Below are 21656 nucleotides of genomic sequence, written 5' to 3'. Positions count from 1 at the left end.
AGTTTATGAGCTACTCAGACTATTGCACAGATCACTTCCCTCTTCCTCACATTTAGTTTTTTCAACTCATTGCAATCACAGGTTCAAATTTCCAACCCAACAAGCAGGACTAAAAAGTAAAATATTGTCCTAACCTACAAAATACTTATAGTAGCCACCCTATTAAACTTTATAGGAATCTACACTATCCAGGGCAATATTAGCCAATTCATTTCTGGAAAAAAGAGAATTTACACTGACTTCTGTGACACCATATCATGAAAGATGTGCTGTTGGGATTACTGTAGTTCTTAATACTGAATGCAATTTATTGCACAGAATTAGTACCTACCTACGAATAGCAAGGACTGAAAAGATAAGATAATAGTTATTATTAGTAAGTAAAAGCAGCCAGTTAAGAATCTATTTTTTGGAGTGCATCATTGAAACAAATTTCCCATTTATTACAGGGACCAGTTCTTTGGTGTTGCTGGCAAGAATTTCATAAGTTACCAAAATTCATCTTAAAACTACACTTTACCTGAATGAACCCTACTGGCAAGCTGTTTAAGAACACCACTGTGCTTTCTAGATGGCAAAGGGGTGACTTATTTAGAAATTATTTTATCTTGGCAAGAAGTAATAAAAACCAAGATATTCAGCTAGAAAGTAACAATCTACCTGGAGGAGGTTATATTTATCCAAGAGTTGATATTTTTAATAATCAAATGTAGATCTGCTAAGAATAAAACACACCAATCCCTACTAAAATTTATTATTAAAATCGGTAGACTGGGAGAGCAAAACTCTGTAAGAATGATATGTGCTTGCTGACTGAAAAACGTTACATTAGCAGTAGTTTAACTAACTGAAATAAGTAGACTGCCACAATATGACAGAAGCTGTTGCACCCCAATTACGAGGACAGCTTTTTTAACATGGCAATAAATTATGACTAAAGAAGGTGCACAAATGACTTTTTCATCCCTTGCCACAAAAATTTGTTACAAACAGTAACCAGCTACACATTAAAGACAAAATACTGTCAAAAAACGTGAATTTAAGAGATGTAAGAATGGCAAAAGCAGTTTCTAAGACAGTGGAATTAAAAATAGCGAACCCAAAATATAGCTCTTCTCCATTTGCCAATGAATAAACCCATCTATAGATAATTCTGAATTAAAAAAAAAAAAAAAAAACCACACACCTGCACTCCCTGTAGCAGTTTTTGTAGAAGAGCAGCATTATCTTTTTTTGTCACAGCTGTAAAGATATCTCATCCTAAAACAAGTAAAAGACGCGAGGCATTCCTTAATTGTGAATCTAGGTCTCAAAAGAGCCTCTAAACCCTATGAAGCCCAAAGGAAAAATAAAGCTTCAAGGTACAGTGGAGTTGTTGGAGGCATTTCTTTTACGGTGTATTATACTTTGAAAGCATTAGTATCTGCTTTAGAGACTGACACTATCAAATACAGTATCTGGTCATACACAGAAAGATTATAAAAAAGGAAGCACAACCGCAGTAAGAATCACTGCTTTAAAGACCCAGTCTAGCCTGAAATCAGGGATATTGATAGTTTTTAATCAAGGATACTTCTGTATCTTAATATCCTACATTTTGCTGAAAGCATTTGTATCCAATGGATATCACAGGCAGTGCTGCCAGGCCATTGCCAGGGTAAGTCAAATGTGTAAGAATTTGTAAGAAACAGAGACAACCTATGCTAAGTTAAACACCTTGGTGCCTCTCCCACTATGTTACTAGAAGTCCCACCACTTGATCTGTCTTCTTTTATCTTTCTTTTATGCTCCATTTTCTTTCTTGCCCCCAGTACATTCCTTGAGCAGAGATATTTGTTACCCTTCTAAAGAATCAGAGGCTTATAGCTCAGCATCCACAGATCTGCAAGGCAACGTCTCTGCCTTCAATAACACAGTAGTTGCTTAAGTACAGTCTTCCAAGAGCTTCAGTGTTTAAATGAAGCAAGAATAATAGAATTTGCAAGAGGATGTAAGAGACAATTACCCTTTATTTTCTAAGAGAGATTTACATACCCGAGTAATCAATAAATTATCTGTATGACCTTCACAGCCTCTATCTCCTCCCATTTCCTGAGAATTCAGTGGGAACAAATGAGATCTCTATTGCATATCCATGTTCCCCTTTCTTTTCCTACAGCATCATGTTGCTCTGAGTTTTTCCTTCTCTTTACACTACTTTGTAGAAAAGTTACCTTTTTTAAAGTTGCTGTTCATCAAGCAGATGACCCTTGATCATCGTCACTGTATGATCTGTTCAGTATTCATGAAAAGCATAATCAACAGAAACACTTAAGAGAGAGCGCTGGGTTGTTTATAATTCAACATTGTAAAAAAATTCTAAAGAATGAACTTTTAGCTATTCTTTCAACAAATGTGTTTGCCTTTGAAACAGTTATAAGTTTCATAACATAGCTGGATGGACCTGTCCTCTACACCTACCCATCTTTTCTCTCAAAATGCAAAATTTTTTCATTGCTATCACTGTGCCATGAGCCTGGAATTCTACCCAAAGACTCAGAAAAAAGAGGGGAGGACACAAGTAGCCTTACAATAGAAATGAAATTTGCAATGTGATAAAAGTGTACGCAGGGAGTTCACAATCTCGAACTGGTATGCATAAACTGTAGATACAAACAGTCCCTATGGAAAGCTTTTAAAGTTCTGCAGGAGCTGCAAATAGCAGCGAGGCCTTGAGCAAAGCCAAGGAACACTTGGAACTTCTGAGAAACTGAATGTCAACACTATCATTTATGAAAGTATGCGGTGAATTCTGAGAAGCTGCCTCACAAGTCTCAGTTCAACCAATGACTTTAGCAGGAGGCTTAACTGCTTTTCCTGCTACCCTTCTTGAACCGGTTCTATTTTGACCACTGAGTGAAAAGCAACAGCCAGCGTAAATCTCCTAATCCCTCACTCATGACATTTAAACAGACAGTGTTGTCATGAACAGTGTGATTCAGGTTAAATTTCCATTAAAGGACTTCCCTGCTTTAATTATTTTTTCAATGAAAGTTGACAATAGTAATGAACAAAAAAAAAAACCCCACAACATAAAAAACCATGGAACTCCGTTAGGAAGCTGTCACTAGGCACAGTGAAAAACTGAGTACTGGATGATATCAGGAGGTTACCCGTCAACAGAAGAAAACTCATCTCGATATTAAAATGCTCATCTTTTGGGTCCTGTATGAATTCCTGCTGATTGTGACATACTTGTTTCAAATATTTAATATTGGAGTTCAGAGGAACCGAAGAACTCTGGAAATTCCAGACAGCAGAAAAGCAATGCAACACAAAGATTAGTGTCAAATAACTATTACTTTTCTCTGTATTAGAGCCAATAATTCCAAGTACTGATATAATGAATGCCGCAACCATGTAAGAATATATTTAATATTCATACTGTGATGGCAATAGAAATACAGAGGACCTGCACATACAAAAGGACTGTTCCAGCCTTAAACTCCAGCTCAGTACATGAAATAATCACATGCATAAATCCATTCCTACTTGGTACAGCAGTCCACTGATAGTAAAACACATTCTGGAAAACCATTGACTTCAGTGGCCTGGATATCACAATTATCACATTAAAATAGGTGACTAATGAATTGGGTCCCCATGCAGCTATTTCCATCATAAAATGCATCCGAATAGCTTCAGTAGTTTAATTGCCATTATGAAGAGAGATAATTGAAAAATCTGGTCCCTGTCCATTTGCATAATAAATATTAGACTCTACAATGGGATTTTCTCATAATTGTTAGCTAGTAAAAAGCTACTTGTTCTCTTTTTTACATGGCTGCTACTGTTTTCAACGTCTGAAGTAACAGTTGAAAATAAATTAAAAAAATTTACAACTGCAGGAGGAATTGCTGGATCAATATCATTATTTTAAGAAAAACTGTCATACCAGTTGAATCATACCAATGACAAAATGTAGTCAATTCAGGAATATGTCCTTTGGTTGGACTGAAGAATATCCAATACATTGACATCTGATAAAATATATAATTAAGTAAAACAATATTCAACCTGACCAAAAGCTATACTTGATTTTATGAAATGGGATGACATAACAATTAGATGATGCTTAAAGCAAGCTGCTTCTACTGCATTCCACTTCATCAAAAAACACTGAACAAATTTTGAGGGAAGAGGATGAAAGCCCCAGCATTTTTCTTACAGAGAGAGAACTCTTTTGGTTTCTATTTCATGTGTCCCTCAAATTATGTCATTATCAAACATGAAAGAAAGCATAAACTGTTTTAGAAAATCTATAGATGTGGCAAATATCTATAGAAGATACAGGGAACGGACAGATCTTTTTGAGGAAACTGGCAGTCTGACTCATTTGTTCTTTCTTTGCCATTAAAAACAAACACAGCCCCTGGAGTATTTTGTTTGTTTTGTTTTGTTTTTAACCTCTTTCACTCCTAGGTGGGACATAGCCATAGTCACATAAAGGGAATACAGCTAAGAGGTGGTACTATAACCTCCCCCATCATCTGGCATACAAAATGGACCATGAGATGCTAAAACAGCTCTGATGCCTTTTCCAAGTACTTCCCTTTTCTTAATATGACTGTGAACCCCTCAAAAATAAAAACATGTTGTAACTGAAGCAAAGACAATACAGGCAAAAAAAAAAAAAGAGACCAGCAAAAGACAGCAGGAGGAGGAAGCAGTAGTCTCTGAGTCTATTCAAGTAATTCAAAGATCTGGTTCACCTCTCTATTCACTCCAATTTCTTCCAACCAATAGCCCAATACCATCTTTTGCTTAAACATGGAATTCCACAGTCTATAACATGGTCTTCCTTTTAACCTCCTTCGACATAGAGAAAATGCAGGATGGTTGGCCGAACACACATACATAACATCAGACGAGGGACCCATAATTAATGAGATGAGCTAAAATTATATCAGCCCAATTCACTTCTGTTTAGGCAGAAGGATATAATCAGTTCTTCAAATTCAAAGTCAGTACAATACAACACAAATCTTGTACCAACAATTTTAAAAAAAAAAGGTAATTTATCTGACCATATCTTTAACTTAGAGTAAATTTAAAGACAAATTATAAATTTGTCAGTTTTGTCATAGAGGCTGTTACTTGTAGTAATTTAATTGTCAAGGAACACGCAGATGTCATAGTCAAACCTCAAGCACACGGCTTCTTGCAAAAGGCTGTAGTGTCAAAGAAAGTTTTGACTACATAGCATTTCCTGAATGAACAGGAACATAAGATTTGATATAAAACTATAAATATGAAAATACATAATGTTGATGATAGTACAGCTTAGTAACAAAAGAAAGTAGAGGATTACTTAATTATTTTTTTCTTTTTAATATTCTACTTACAGCATCCATTCAGTAATGCATCACATATGCATCAAAGATAAAGAGAGGATCACAAAAAGTTATACTGTCCAGAGCTATAGAAAATGTTTTATTGCATATTTAACAAATCAAAAGCATAGAGTTTTAGCTGCTACAAAAATTCAAACAAGCCCTTCAACTGAGTTGCATATGAGCAAGACCACGGTCTTCAAGCTAATTCATGCTGCTTCATAAGCAGTTATTAAAAAATAGTTATCTATTTTCCCAATGGATTTTTTGTTTATCCTCCAGTATAGTTAATTTTTTTCCACGGAATAATATTGTATGTGACCACAGAGTCTTTTAGCACCTTGTGTCTATGTCCATAGGCCTACTTTTCAGAGAGTGGATCAGTCAGCCTAAAAACCGAGTCTGAAATAAGACCAAAATAAAAGAAGACATGTTCAAAACCACAAGAAATATTAGTTCTGCTTGTCAAATACATTTTAATAGTTTTTACAAGTCTAATTCTGAAGTTGTGTGAGAGCTAGCTGGCAAAAAAGCTAACTAATCACGGAAAACAAAGAAATGTAAGCTATCTTGAGTGATTTTCAACAGCTGCATTTTAAAAACAGGACTGCAAGTGCATAAACTGCTGAAAACACTGATTTATTTTTAAGTATGTTGTACTTGGAAAATCACTATAAACCAAAACAAGGCAGAGCTCAGCAATGGAAAAGAAGCTAAAAGAAATCCATATGGGATTCACCTTTTCACATTTTTTCCCCAGACAAATCCTGCTGCCCTCACTGTTCTTTTCTGTGCCCCAAACTATATTCCTGCCACCTTCAATACAGACCCCGGAGTTGCTAGTGTCTCTCCTTTCCTTCCTTAGAGCTAATTATCCATCCGCTTGTCATTCAGATCCTTCTCAAAAGTTCCATTCTCCAACAAATTTTCTTCAACAACACTCCACAGATGTGCATTCATGTGTACATACAGGACAAATTCAAATTCAGGGGAAATTAGGTCCCTAAGTCTACTTGTGAACCTGGATCTGAAAGATCAGACTGGAAAAATAAAAGACAACAACATAGTAGTTAAATTTATTCTACATTTGACTCTGCAGATTGGATAGCCAATGTACTAAAAGTTGAATTGGAATTGTGGGAGAGATGCCAAAATACCTCCTTAAGAATCTCTAACTTAAGGTTTGAAATACCCAAAAAGTGTCTGATTCCAAAATGCAATCCTGGTCACTTGCCTACGTAGCCTATGGACACAGCAAACTATCTTCAAAGTAAAGGGTCCAAAACCCCAAAAAGCTGTGTGTAGAGTCACTAAGGACAGCCAGTAGGAAATATTGTACTTCACATTTGTTGGAACTTCATCTCTCTTCTTCTGTCAAAAGCATGACTGCCTACCAGGTGTCTCCAGTTAGAGTGGATCAAGGGCAGAAGTCTCCACTGAAGACAGGTGCCTTAATAAACACAGTTGCCTCTTCATAAAACTCCCTTCTTGTGTTTTTGAATATATATAGCTGTCATGCCTGAGTTTTGCTCTGAAACAGATGGTGTGGGTGCATTTTAATTATATTCAGGGAATGCAACTCTGGTAATATTCAGGCACATCCAACACTTACTCGGTGAAAGGCAATGAAAGTGAGGGGAACTTTTAGTCCAACAGACACCCTTTGTGCATTTAAGGCATCTCTAAGGCTAAAGTAGAGCATAAGCCCACTATTGCTTTGTTATGATTTTTGTCCACTCCTTCTAAGTCCCACCTTAAACACCAAAACAGGTGTTTCCAATCTTGCCTTTAGAGAAGGGACACTGTGAAAGCAATCTCAGTTCAGTACAGCATCATGAAGACTATGTGATCTAATAAACAGATAAACTACTGTATATCTTCATTTAAAAATAAAGATCCAAGTTCTTCTTGAAAAATAATTATTGTCAAATGTATCATTTCATGGTGTCAGTAACAACAAAGCACTTTTATATGTTAAAGATATAAGACCAATCATGAAAGGAAAAGAGATCATAAATCTAGGTTTCTAAAAAAAAAAAAATACTGGCTTCATTGGAGAGTTTAGACTGTACAATACATAGATTCAGACTAAAAAAAATTAGAACAACAAGAGAAAACAATGTCTTTCCTCAGTAAGAAATTCTCTGTGGTATCTCAGCTAACACTTAGCCGTAACTGCAGTCCCCACTTTCACTACTCATGGCACTGCCTATGTAAAAAAAGCCAACGATTGGCAGTGATGCAGCCCGATGAACAATAACCTGGTATACAGTTTCAGAAAGGAATAAGATTGAAAAAGACAACAGAGGAAAAGTAATTTCAGCAGAAAGTTGAAGGTACAGGGTTTGTTGTTGGCAACCCGCTTCTGTACCTCAGGAGAAAACTCCTTTCCTGCCTACTTAAATAACAGCAACAGACATGTGCAAACAACAACGAGAATATGAACCACTTAAAATTTTGGCTCAGCACCACACTTACGGGCGATAGAAAAGTGCCAGGGTATGAGATGGACAGCCAGTAGGTGCTATATGTTAGGAAGTGCCAAACACTGCATGCAAGGTACACTAAGAGACTACAGCTTCTGCTGGAATAATTTGCAGGCTCTCGGGACCATGCCTCTGTGGTTGTGCACTGCCAGCTGTTACACAACACATTCCTGGAATGAGATCAGCGTAAATGAGCAATGCTATGTTTAGTGCAGGACATAATGGGTTATGAATCAGGAGCACTGAAGACAAGAAGTTATTCTCTTTTTAAAAAAAGACGTATTTCCAACATGTATTAAACATACCAGTAAAACAGTGACTGCAACTTTGAAAATATCACTGCAACCATTTATTCCACTTAACATACCACCTGTATGACAGAAAATAAAAATATGTGAATACAAATGGAAAGTAAAATTCTACCACAGTTAAATATACCACACACAGAGACCTTTTCATACAACATTATCAGCCAAAATAAGAAATGTCAAAAAACATAACGTCAGTGAAATCCACTAATAAAATTAAATTTCATCAAGGCTCAAGCCAGAGAAGACAGCAATAAAACTTTGGTAAATAACCTTACACTATGCTTTAGGAAAAAATCAGAAGGAGAAAAGTTAGTACCATTTTTTATTTTTATTTCAATCTAGACTATTTCAACTTAACTGAGTTCTTTTTGCAATTAACTGGAGAATCAAATTAAGGGGTTTAGTCATCTAACTACCTAGTAGGCAGGTGCAATCAAGTGGCTAGGTGACTAAATCCCAACATACGGCTGTGCAATTAAACACCAGACATAAATTTGTCCTTACAAAATTATAAGTCACCTTTCAAAAGCAACCCCTTAGGGGAAGAAGATGGGAAAAAAAAAAAAAAAAGTGAGAGTTCCTTATACTTTCTCTAAGACCTGAAAAGAAACTAACCTTATACTTCATCACCAGAAGGCTTTTCTGTTAGAATGAAATTTGGAACAAACAAACAAAATAATTTAAAATGAAAAGGACTTGTGGGAGGTACATTAGTAACAGGTTAGCTTTTTTCAGTTCCCTTTAATCTGCCATATAGCTTCATAATCAGACAGATCAGTGAGCCAAATTAATTCATAAACCCAATTAAAGCAAAACTCTAATTGAGGTTTCTACTCTCTGTTCTGTGGATCAAGCTATTAAATTACTTTCGTCTATACCAGCACAGATGTAATATGCTCTCCTTTAAAGCCAGCAGCTTTATAAGACCATGAATTATTTTTCAGAAGTCTCTGGACAAGTTGAAACACATGCAGCCATCCAACCTGGCCAATGTGAAGTGGAGGTAGAACAAAAAAACACTCTCTCTCTAACTAGCCCCCAAATTTCTGTTAAATCAAAACTACGAAGTTATATGGTGGGGCTAATTATCAAGTCAATTTAGTTACTTTTTCCTTCCTGGGTCTTTTCCTGATGTAGGTCTTTAAACTTCTGCCCGTGCTAAACCTGTGAATTAGTGTAATTTACAGCATGCATTAAGATAACTGAACATGGTAAAGAGGAAACATATACAAGAGATTTAGTATTTTATGTAGAGAGGACAATTTTATCAATGAAGCAGTACACAATACACCACAGTGTTTTTCACACAATGAGTTAAAGAAAAATTAAACTGCAAGAACACTTAAAATATCAGGTTTTGTCCTACCCTTTATTTAAAAAATAGTTTTATATACTTCACCAAAACATAACAGAGAAACACAAATTCATGGTACGTTGTATAAGAACAACTATGAATGCTGCAGTTCAAAATGGTTAAAACAACATACCTTAAGAGCATAGCTCTCTAGTGGTAGCCAAGTGCTTTGGCTTAAAAATACTTCTACATTTAAACCAAAAAGCAGAGAATAAATATTTACTGGACGAACTAAAAGATCAGAACTAGCTCAGGCCTCAGTTCTGCAAACCACCTGCCTATTAATAGCACCACTGCTTATACACTAAGTTATTGTCATAGCTGTATGACCAGAGCCCAAAATAAGCATATAATTTTCCTACAATGTTTGAATATCCTGTTTGTAATATTAAAAACATGCATAGATACGGTTAAACTAGAATTGGCTATACATATATAATTGATCCTAAAAGATGACACAGTGAATCTTCAATGTTTTTGTTCTTTTTTTTTTTAAGTGTGCTTCTTTTTTCATCCTGCAGGGCAAGATGAGAGAATATAAAACTAAACAAAACTTCAATTCAGAGAAAAGTGAGTTAAAAGATATTCAGTCCTTGTGCTGATGAGACATCATTCTTTTGAGAAAAGGCTTTGCTTATCAGACAAATGTCTAGGGGAGAGTGCCCTCGAAGAAGCACTTTTTCCTAAGATAATTTCTGTTTAGAGAAAAGAAAATGTGTTTGAATTAGTGGGTTTTAGATGCATAAGTCTAATAAGACACAGCTGTACTTTTCCCTTCTCCAAAGAAATAAGTTTAAATCAGATCAAGAAAACAACTTTTAATAGTCTAAAGAGGCAGAAAGGAGAAGTGATTATGGTAAACACTTTTTAGACTGACCTTCTTCTCTACAAATTTATATATAAAAAAACAGGTAGAAGCTACTCAAACAACAGATGAGTAACCTCCTCAGTGGTTACTCACATCCATGGGACACCACAAGCATGAATAGCCCACAGCTGCAATCTCAACTAAGAAGTGGAATTAAAGAGTGGAGAAGGTCGATGCAATGTAACAGCCCCAGATAAGAAGTATGGTCACTTGCGTCCCTACCTGAACTGCTGAGGATTGCTTTGTAGATAAGGTGCACATGAATAGATGTTATACCTATGCCTACACAGCTAGGCAGAGATCTCACAAATCTCACTCCTTGGCCTCCTAGGGAAGGACATAAGTGCTCTGAAAGGCCAATAAATGAAACTCAGGAAGGGGAATCTTTTACGTAAATGATATAGGGGATCAAGTCAGATCAAAGTTCGAGCTGGTCAGAAAAAAAATATCCCTATAAAACAATCTAATGTGAATGAAACTGTATTTTCTAATAAGAACCCTTGAAAATTCCAAACCACATGAAATAATTTTGCAATACCTGCTTAGTATTCTAGACATTTGGCAACTGTTGAGTAACCCACTCTTTCTTAAACAGTACCTGGCTCCTGAAGTGCCCTGAGCATGTTATTAAAGGTTCATTTCTTTGATGGATAAATGTAAACTGATTGCAAAATTTTGCACCTGAGCAACAAAATAAGAAGCTAATTTTAAAATTATATTGAGACTTTCAAGATTTCTCATAGTATTTGACTAGAGTTAAACTCTCAGACTAGAACAACTCCTAAATTTCATCATCTCCTGATTTTTGTAATGTATGGATATACACAGGTCTATACATTAAAAAGATGGCACAGCATGAGACCTAGTTAACTTTTATTCTGCTTATATCAAAGATGTATCCACTGAATGACAAATATAAATGTGACTGTTGCATGAAGGCCAGCCTAACCTGAATGTGTAACCAGTACTGGGCATCCACAAAACACACACAACAAAAAGTTGATCAGTTTTTGCTAAGTCTGTTTCATAGCCTTATAAGAGAGAAGTCATGGAGGGTATTAAAAGGTGAACTAAACCAGTATCGAGGATAGTCAGAAATAAATTTTTAATCAAAAAGACACATTTCCAGTTTTGCAAAAGTTTATCGTGGATCATACTGCAGATATCTCTCAGGTACTTAAAAATTCAGCTTACTTTTCATTCTCCTGACCAAAACACATTTGGCCATTTTTTCACACAGTAAGACAGCCCTTACCAGAGAAGGATGTTTAATTCTTTTAAACTCATATTACTCTAAATTTCTGCACAAAATCCACCTATAACAGGGTAGTATAAGGCACTGACAGATGCAGTAAGAAAATATCCTTTGAGTATCACAATGTAGCAACATTTCCTATTCCAACTGGGGGGGGGAAATGTAGGTATGTGGGTAGGAACAGTGAGATTTCAGATTAAAATATACTTTTTAACTTTTACTTAAATGTGGGAGCACACTTAAATAGAATCCACACTTTAATAATCTGTAACAGGAAATATTCAGTTAAAAACAGAACTGGAGGACAAAATATTCTAGATGAAAAAAATTGCATCTGCAATTACCATAAGAATATACTTCATTTAAAGCTAAAATAGCATAGGAAGAATCTGTATATTTTAATAAGCAGAAACCAATTACTGAAATGCTTTACTCAAATATGAGTAAAAATTGAACAGCATGTTCGGTTAATTCTGTTGCCACTATCAGTGACATATACTGGGTGCACCTACGTTACAATTTAAGTCTGGAACAGAAGCGAGCTTTTGAAGTCATCCCCACTTTCTGTACTTGGTTCATATATCATGGAACAGTCTTAAAGAATACAGACGAGACTCCTTTTAGATGGAGCAACACTAGAAAACGTACTTCAACCACTAATGGAGTCCATGGGACCAGATTAGAGGGAGTCGGAAGTGAAACACCCTGAAATATAGATAGTGTGAACATCAAGCTCTCCACATAAACTGCTTCCTTCCACAAATGTTTTTTGCCTTGCACTGTTTAGCATAGCCATTACAATCACTATTTAGACCACAAATTATGCCTACTGTCATATGCACTTCCATTTAAGTACTGCAGAGTAAACTGTATAAACACCGCTGAACCTGTTACTTATCCCTGCTCTTTGGCAGCTGAACTTAAGAGTGCTTAGTCTCCACAGCCTCAAGAAGACAGAGATAACCTGCTGATGCTATGTTTCTACAAACCTAGTGAAAGAGCATAAGCAATATTGATTCTGAAAGAGGCCACTGCACTTTCCCAGCCCTCATCTTTTAACTTTCTAGGACTGGCTCAAACATTTTTGCAGCTGTGCAGAGGAGTGGATCAGAGAACTGCTTGAGGTGAAACTACCGCAACGTGCAAGCATGGCATGAGAAGTCCCAAAGCAAAGACACATACAGTCATGAATGCCTGAACCTTAGAGCTTCCCCCAGTGCCACATAGCTCCCTGCACGGCATGCAGGAGCACTAAATTGCCATAGGCAGGCATCAGGGTAAGCCCCAGAACAATCCATGGAAAGATACGGGTATCTTCCTTAGTTCTTCAGTTAATTCTCCAGAGGAATCTGCTTTCTTCATTAACTATCCAGAAGCTTAGGCTGCTAATGCAGGTGGAATGAATGACCAAGCTTGAAATAAAAGCTCCTGTTTTCAGATACTGAAATACTTTATTAGGGGCCTGAAGTAAGCAGTCAAAATATAGCTCTTCGTGCTTGATGAAAAGTGCATTTAATTCAAAAGAAAGCCTATCAGTGGTATCAATGATCTTGAATATATTGGATATATATATTTACGATGTTAACATATAGTAACCAATACTAATATTCAAAATAATTTAAGAAAATATTATGCCATCTACTTTCTCTTTTCTGAATAGTGAGGTCAGTGGAACAAAACTCTGACCTTTGGATTCACTGGAGACAACAGAGAATTGTCTTCCCCTTTTCTCCTTTTAAAATGCTAAGGATCTGGTAGGGTTGACCTTTGGAAAAGGCAAAAGTCTGCTTCTTTCTAGTTCTAATAGATTAAGTCAATAACCTGAATATCTGGATAAAGATTCCAATTAAATACCAGTAGTTCTAAGTAAATCTTATACAGATCCAGATGCGGAATTCAAAACTACACAGGCACAAACCTTCAAATAATAAATTATATCTAAAGTAACTCAGAAGTTTATTCCAGAAGAGATTTAAAATGTTCATAATTTAATGCAACATTTTTGTTTAAAGGTTTAATGAATGAAATGTAAGATACTGGCAGCTTTGCCTCATTCCACTGCTGTGAGCTCAGTAGAATTAAAGGGACAGAGGTGGGGGATGTGTATTTCAAGTCACATAAGCATGAGAAGTAGGAGTGTCTTACACATATGGTTAGCACCATTTTCTTTATTATAGAATATGCTTAGTAATGTACTTGGCTAAACATATTTTCACATTCCAAGTGCACCACTTAAGCATACTACAGAGCTCTGCAGATCCTCCAAAGGTGGAAAAGCTCATACTTTCCTATTCACACCCTTTTTCTCTTGGATCAATCTAATCAGTTATACTCAAACAAAATTGCACTACTTGTGTTTGGTATTGCGTTGCCAGTGTTGGTGGTCTTAAGTTTCCACTCCCGTCAAACCTCTCTGCAGGTACTCAGTTACCATTTTCCCCTTCTCTATTAAATGCCTAGGTTTTAACACATCATCTAAAAGCATAGCATTGATTTGAGACAGCATGGAAGAAACAAAGAGCAGAATACCAAGTTTGTAATGTAGCTCTGTCTTAACACACTTCGCTGGATGGGAGAGTTGAGGAGCAGGCACTTGAAGATAATTTTCTGCATTTAGTTACTTAAAAATCATAATTTAAATTTCATTTCTCTTTAGTTTTTGAAAAATGTTTCCTTACAATGTTGTTAATCCCTCATTGACCCAAGATACACCAAAAGTTGCTATCAGGTATCCGTTACATAGGACAAGATTTAACCATACTGAAAATGGATTCAGAGTTTGCTCAGCCTTTAGAAAACTGGACTTCATAAATGCTCAATATATTTTATCTCTGTATAAATTAATGACCAAATAATTTTAAAGCATCGCTAATCAGCAGGTTGATCTATATTAAGGCTCCTCTAATCACAACATCACTGACTGTTTCTGATTTCACCTGAACTGATACTACCCTTAAATGAAATAAATATGCCCAACATAAGTTGGGCAAGAGAAAGAATTTGAGCCTACGCCACAACTACCTTTCCAGCGCCAATGTTTCTACCACCAAAAGACCTGGCAAATCAGTTTGCTTATCACTGTTCCTTCAAGCAAAGGTGAATGGATTACCAAGACATTCCCTTTTCTATTGGTCATAAATCTGTGTGGGAAAACAAAGTAAAATCTTTAGAAACTTCTCCAATTCAGCTCAATATAAGACCAATTGCTTCTTGCCAGAACAACTCAAAAATACTGACTCCAGTTTCTACTGGAATGGCAGGTGGAAAGAGGTGTCATGTCATATATCACAGGACAAATGGATATGAACAGATACGAGTGACAGGCAGGTATTTTTCTGGGAGAAAGGAGGTGCACAAAACAAGGGAATGTACCTTGTCTATCCAGAGATTCCTGTGGAAAGTTTCGTGGGTTATTTTATACACATATCTATACAAAGACAGCAGGTCTCTTTTGTGAGTTATTTTATACACATACCTATACAAAGACAGCAGGTCTCTTGGGATCTCTCATCATGCGCCTGCGAATTCTGCTTCAAGCAGTGCCTGCCAAGAACAGTCTCCCCTGAAACTGTTACTTATGACAAAATCAGGCAACATGCGTTACTTAATGTACATTGCAGATTTTAAAACCCATCCCATTTGCTGTAAAAACACAGATTTTCTTTGTGGTTCTGCACCGTGGTTCTGCAACGAGGACAACAATACATATCTAGCAAAATCACAGTCCAAAGATCTAAAACGGCTTTAAAAATCTATCTCAAAGAACTCAAACCCAACTTCTATTTTTCTGTGGTAGCAGATAATGGCGAGCGAGCACGCTTGAAACACCTGCTTTCAGTGAGTTAGCAGAATATTTCACTATTTAGTATTAAAGGAAAAGAAGGCAGGAGGGGAACCCCCTCCGCCTGCTTTTGTGACACAAGAGCCAAGTACTTCTCAAAGCTGGTACAGCAGAAATTACAAACATTAGCACTCAGGTTGCTTTTAAAAAAAGAAAAACAAAAACCAAAACAAAATAAACAAAAAAACCCACAAAAAACCAACAAAAAACCCAAACCAACACAACAAAAAAAACAAACCTTTATGGGTTGTCTCTCTCAGAACTACAGAGCACTCAGCAGGAAAACCAAGAAAGATGACTACTTTGAGAAGTGCTGAAACCACATATAATTAATTCAGAGACCAAATACCGGTTGGCAGAAAAAAAATAATAATTTATGTTCGAAATAGTGATTTAGGTGGAAGACGTTTTGAGAATTAGAGAATGGCTTATAATACCTAATTTATCCTATATGATTTTTTTAATTCCTATATGAACTTTAACCGTTATCTTCTTTTCCACAAATGTATTCCCACTGATTTGCAGAAATAAGTCTGAAAACACTTTCAGGCTCTCTAGACTGAGCTGCATGCATACTTAACATTTCAGTTGGCTACTTTTTGGTTATTTATTAGCAATTGTATTACATATTACTCTTGCCTCTGTTCTGTGATTCTGTAAATAATCTAGAATCTGATTTTAGGAGCAAATAAACAAAATCAGCTTCACACACAAACCTGCGAGGTGTGCTTCTAGAACAGTTTTAGCTGATGTCCATGCCTTATTTGTGGCTGCCCATGTGTAAACTCCTGCTTATATCAATATTAGTTCTCATTTGCTCTTCTGGAGAAGTTCAGGGATGTAACCTGGCAGAAGACAGTTCTTTTGGGCATTAGGAACTGAGAGGCAATGCTCAGTTCTGGGGGAAACGGCAGCCTCGATAGCCATTCACCTAAACTGTTGTAGAAATGACCCCGAATTTGGAACAATTTGAAACAAATGGGTAGTAAATACAGATAAGGCAAAATTCAATTTGGGGAAAATGTACTCTAATCACTGACCAAATAAATTAAATCTGGCATTCATTTCAACTACCTTTCTTTACTTGCAATACAATAACTTATAAGTGCTATAATTGCTCTTTAAAATTCAGGAACATCCTACACTCTGAGAAACAGTTACCTAATTCTCCTTAAGGAAATTCAGACTACAAAAATCACAGAACTGAATATGCAGAGCAGCCGTGATATCTGGACAGGAAATCCAGCAGTCCTGACCACCTTTGCCTTCATAACTACCAATAGGCAGTAACACCACCTGCACCTGTCCTGAATATTACAAGCTGAGCACTGAAAAGAATTCATTATTCTCCAGGAAGAAAAAGGACTCCAAGATTGAAGAGTGAATGGAGAAAGTGGGAGCAGAAGGGGAATCACTCCAAAACAAAGCAATCAACAGAAAAAACAGATCTGAAATACACATCTTAAGGGTTACCACAGGAGAGGGGGATGCAGTTACTGGAAAAAGAAATTACTTTTGGCTAAATAGTCTATGTTTTCTAGCTTGTCTTTGCATTAAAGTACACAATATAGGTCATGATGTATTACACTACTATAAATATCAAATATTGAGGATCCAGAAAAGAAACAGTGAAATATAGGATGTGACACATTACTTTAAGTCAGTGCATAACTGTCAGAACAGTACTCCAGAAAGCAAATGATATTTAACAGAGGTTCTTGTCTTGCCACCCCCCCCCCTTTTTTTTTTAAAGTTTAGTCACATTTATTGTATTACACTGTGTGTATCAGACAGCTCCTCTGAAAAATCCTTTTAACAAAGGGAAAGAAAAGAAAGAATGGTAATTTAATTTTAGACCATTCCAGATTGATTTCTAGTCCATGCTGAGATGTCTGGAATTCAGCCAGAATAAAAATTGTATTTTAGAGAAAATGAACCAACACAGCCCATGAACAGTTTATTATCCTAAACTTTAGCTGTTAGCTATAAATATTCCAAAATGTTAAAACTGCTGCTCAAGGGTATTTATGTGTTGGCTTAGCTTCATGTTCGTGATGGAGTCCTGACCTATTCTCCATTTGACAAAACTAACAAAATGCTAAGGAGGATAGGAGAAGCAGCTGTCCTAATATGACATTTCTTTCAGGCTTACAACCAATTTTACTCTAAGAAAGAACAAATACAGTTGATATAGAAAGACCAGAGGGCGTTTTCCCTTTGCCTACTATACTCCCTTGTGAGTCTGGTGAGACTACATATACTTAGCAGTGTATGTGCTTAAGAACTTTGTTGGATTAGGTCCTGTGTCCACAATTTTAGAGCTGTGAGAAAATTGCCAGGAAAAAGCATAAATGAGTTCTGGCACAATGGATTCTGAATACAAGAATGAAGAGGGTCCCCATCATACACAAACCACCTTCCATGGCATAAAAATAAACTAGTATTTCCAGCACTGGTTCATTAGGTAACGGAACTCAGAATAACTTTACAATTCCCCTTAATAAGGCACAACACACAGTTTAAAAAATCCTAATAGCATTCTGGGTTCTTTTCTCAGCACTCTTATTTATTAAGGGTCTGAATGTGCTTCAGCTACTGTGGCTGTGAGTCACATGGCAGCATAAGCTAATGTAAGCTGGGGCAGTTGTGGCTTCCCCATTCCCTTCTCCTTCCTTGAACCAGCACTCATGCTCCTGCAATTATGTGATGAATGATTCAGGAAGCTGATTGAGTCAAAAGCTAGGACAGAATTTCATGTTATACTTAATTTATCTATGGCCTGCTGCCAAAATGGATAGTCATGTTCTCTTCCATGCATTGTAATGCACATACCAACCTCCTCCACTGCAGAACTAGCAGCTTTGTACCCATAGACCCAGTTACACCTACTCACTGACCCAATAAAATTGTAACCTTTCCTTTTGATGGTCTAACTATAATGGATAAAGGCTAAGATAAAAAAAAAAAAAACACACAAAAAAACCCAAAAAAACCCACAACAGCTTTAACCACATTTGGGGCAAGGTTTCAATCACTTCACCTCCCTAAAGCTGCCTTACCACCTGGTCATATAAACAGTAGTGCTGGCACCAGTGAAGGGAGAAACACTTGGCGGCTGGGAGGAAGAGAACTTCCTGCGGCAACTGCCCTGATTTAGGCCATAGCTCATTTGGATACAACCAATCTAGTTTTAAGTTAGCTAACCCAGGTACTGCTAGCAGCCTAGTTATGCAAAAGTTATCTTCTCAGGCACATTTTGCAACGTGCACTGAGGAACAGTTGCAGTGATTGTTTGCTTCATGCTGCTAGCAATGCAGGCCAGATGAAAGCATGCACGTGTTTGTAGTCATTCTTTTCACAACTAAAAACTTTGCTGGATTATGACTATGGGGGAGAGAACTAATACCCATGTGATGTGGAACATTTAGCGTATGTTCTATTTTTCTCATTTTCTACTGTGCTATGTTCTATCCTCTGTTCATACCTTGCTTCTTTCTCCTCTTTCCCACCTGCAATGATAGCAGTTACCAGTCTCAAAGTGACAAGTAGTTAGTACTCATACACATGAAGAAAAAAAAAATCCAACATTCACTGGAATATTAAACACACGAGAATAAGGCCACAAAAGAACAAAATTTTATTGGTAAACAGAGCCACAGGAGAGATCTAACACTGTCTAACTGCATATAATTTTGTTATTTTTAACTCCTAACTTTCACATTTAAAGTTTTCTTGAATGGGATCAGAGATCACATCAAAATCCAAGTTACAACATTTTGCTAAGGCTACTTTCCAGAAAACAAGCTTAGCTTCTAAGTTTTAAAGTAGTGTTCCCCAGGGTACTAATACATAGCTGGAGTATTGCACAGCGTTACACAGCCCATCACTGTCCATGACACTCAGGGTACTGGACTTGAAGACAGATATGACATCTATGAGCCAAAATACATTAAAAAAATCACAGATTCAATTCAGTATTGACATAAAGGCAAGGACAACCTTTATAGAGAAATTTTAAAGAGAACTAAAGTAAGAGTTCAGATTTGATTAAGTAGTATCTTATTTGCTTTCTTACTAGACAGGAGCTATACATTGAGCTGAAAAGTAATCTAGCCTAAGTGGTGTCACAAATTTTTTTACTCTATTTAAGAAACGTAGCAAGCTAAGGAACTAGAGGGCTTCTGTTGTGGTTCACCTTGTTCTGTGAGGCAACATGGGCTGTAAATAACATGCCACTGATAAAAGCAAGTGTCCCCTGAGTAAGTGGGAGAGTACATTTGTTTTGAGGGTAGCAGGAAGCAGACTCAGTTGTAACACCACTCCAGATATCACACCCTGTGCTGCTAAACTTTTTGGAACATCTTTCTATTTTTCCCCCTGAAATAGAACCAAACTTTGAAACCGAAGTCTGCACTAGGAAATACAAGCTATTTTTGCATCCACCCTATGTTACCAAGGACCTAAACTTGATTAGCCTTATGCACTGGCATACTGCTTACTAACATCAAGGCATGGGTATAGATTTATTCACGCAATAACACAGGGTGGTAAGACACACCAGCACTGCTTCATGCAGCCTGAGTATTTCTGGTCATATATTCCAGTAGCTATTACAAAATTCAGCACTTACACTGTTTTTCATTCACTTCTACTTCAGCCTCATATCCTACTTTTGGAAACGCTGCAGTAGGTGTAATACTAAAACAGTGAGGGTGACACCACAACCACAGGAAGACAGAATTACTGTAACAGGTGAAAAAGATGAAAGGATACTCTGTGGACTAAGACAATACAAAATAACTCAGAATGAGAATGTGCTTAGCAGAGATGGCTGACAAATATTTAATGAGGCTGACAAAATGACTACTTACCTCAGGGTAAGTAATAAGCACTGCATTGTCGGAACTGTTGATTTTAATAACGAGGGCTACTGCTCTTCCTTCTCCCTTTTGTGGAAGTATTCCAAAGTGTCATATTGTTTGGTCCCAAGGTAGCAAACAATTCTTTAACAAAGTCATCCAACCACCCTCACCCAACATGGTGAACTTGAATCAGTTCTTGAAGCCTAACTTTTTGAATTCTGTTATTGTAACTAATGCGTCCCTTCATCAGAAAACGTCAGAAGACCTGCATTAACTATAGTAAAACTTACAGAGTCATTAACTACTAAATTTTAATTCTCCACTGAAGTTAAAAATGTGACACATTCAAATATTAGGGACAACATGGTCATGTGTGCTGCATCTCACAGCCACAAGCAATGAGAACCAAGTCAAGAACCAAGCAGTTTGTGACAGGCCATCAGCTACGATAGCTGTGACAGCACGCAGAGGTGGGGCCCCAAAAGACATTACTATTGAAAGCAGAATGTGGTCTTCTGTGAATTAGGCATACGTTCACACTGGGGAACTGCGTCACCAAGCACTCAGAAAACTGTGGAAGACCTCTTAACACTACTGCATACAAATGTAAAGTAAGAATTTTACCGTCCATTTTACGTGAACAGTTTTAAGAGCTACAGCCAGCATGAACGAAACGTGTACTGCTCCAGCACACCAAAGTGAGAACAACTTTGAACCACAATAGACTACTGTGATTTGGGTTTCAAGCCTCTTCCGAGACATGTCAACCCTAGCATCACAGTATCACCTACCAGTACAAACATGGAAATCACACTGCCTCTATAGAAAAGCTCTGAGTTGTAGCACCTTGATAGTGCAGTAACATTTTGAATATTTTGTTCTAATAATTAAGAGAAAAAATTGCTGATACCAATTCTGGAAACATTTCAGTACTATTCACAATATTATTTAACTAAGACGATATGCTCCGGCATTATACATCATCCACATTACCAACAACGTCCATTCCTTGACAATTCAAAGCTCTAGCAATGCTCCGAAGTGGCTTATAATGGCACTGATAATTTCCACAAAATTACATGGAAAACCTATTTGCAATTCCAGTAACACTCTCCAACAAAGAGCATGTGGGAATGTGCTCCCTCATTTCAGGCGTGTCAGCAGTTCTTTAAATGAGAGTCAATGTTTCCATTCAAATCCCTTATTTTTCAAGAGGTTGCAGAGTCAGCCCTCAGGGAGAGAGAACAGTTTCAGGTGCTTTCATGCAATCTTGTATCTCAAAAACAGTCTTTTGTCTTTTTTCTAAA

General features: G+C 36.9%; 1 protein-coding gene across 6 annotated transcripts in view; it reads right to left on the bottom strand.

Moving 5' to 3' along the window:
• Positions 1-21656, bottom strand: part of BBS9 (Bardet-Biedl syndrome 9) — a 321666-nt gene that overhangs the window by 103748 nt on the left and 196262 nt on the right. Inside the window, exon 23 of one of the 6 annotated variants that reach the window (XR_015706914.1) lies at positions 15122-15189. The exons of the other annotated variants lie outside the window; for them this stretch is intronic. The gene's annotated coding sequence lies outside the window, so the exon portion shown is untranslated. The remainder of the gene's footprint in view (positions 1-15121; positions 15190-21656) is intronic. 6 annotated transcript variants of the gene reach the window in all.

This window comes from Nipponia nippon, unplaced genomic scaffold (genome assembly GCF_047370975.1).
Source record: "Nipponia nippon isolate SJK-2023a ecotype South Korea unplaced genomic scaffold, ASM4737097v1 scaffold_1, whole genome shotgun sequence".
In the NCBI taxonomy this organism is placed as follows: domain Eukaryota; kingdom Metazoa; phylum Chordata; class Aves; order Pelecaniformes; family Threskiornithidae; genus Nipponia; species Nipponia nippon.
Note: the sequence above shows the minus strand (reverse complement) of the source record. Positions and strands in the feature narration are given on the sequence as shown.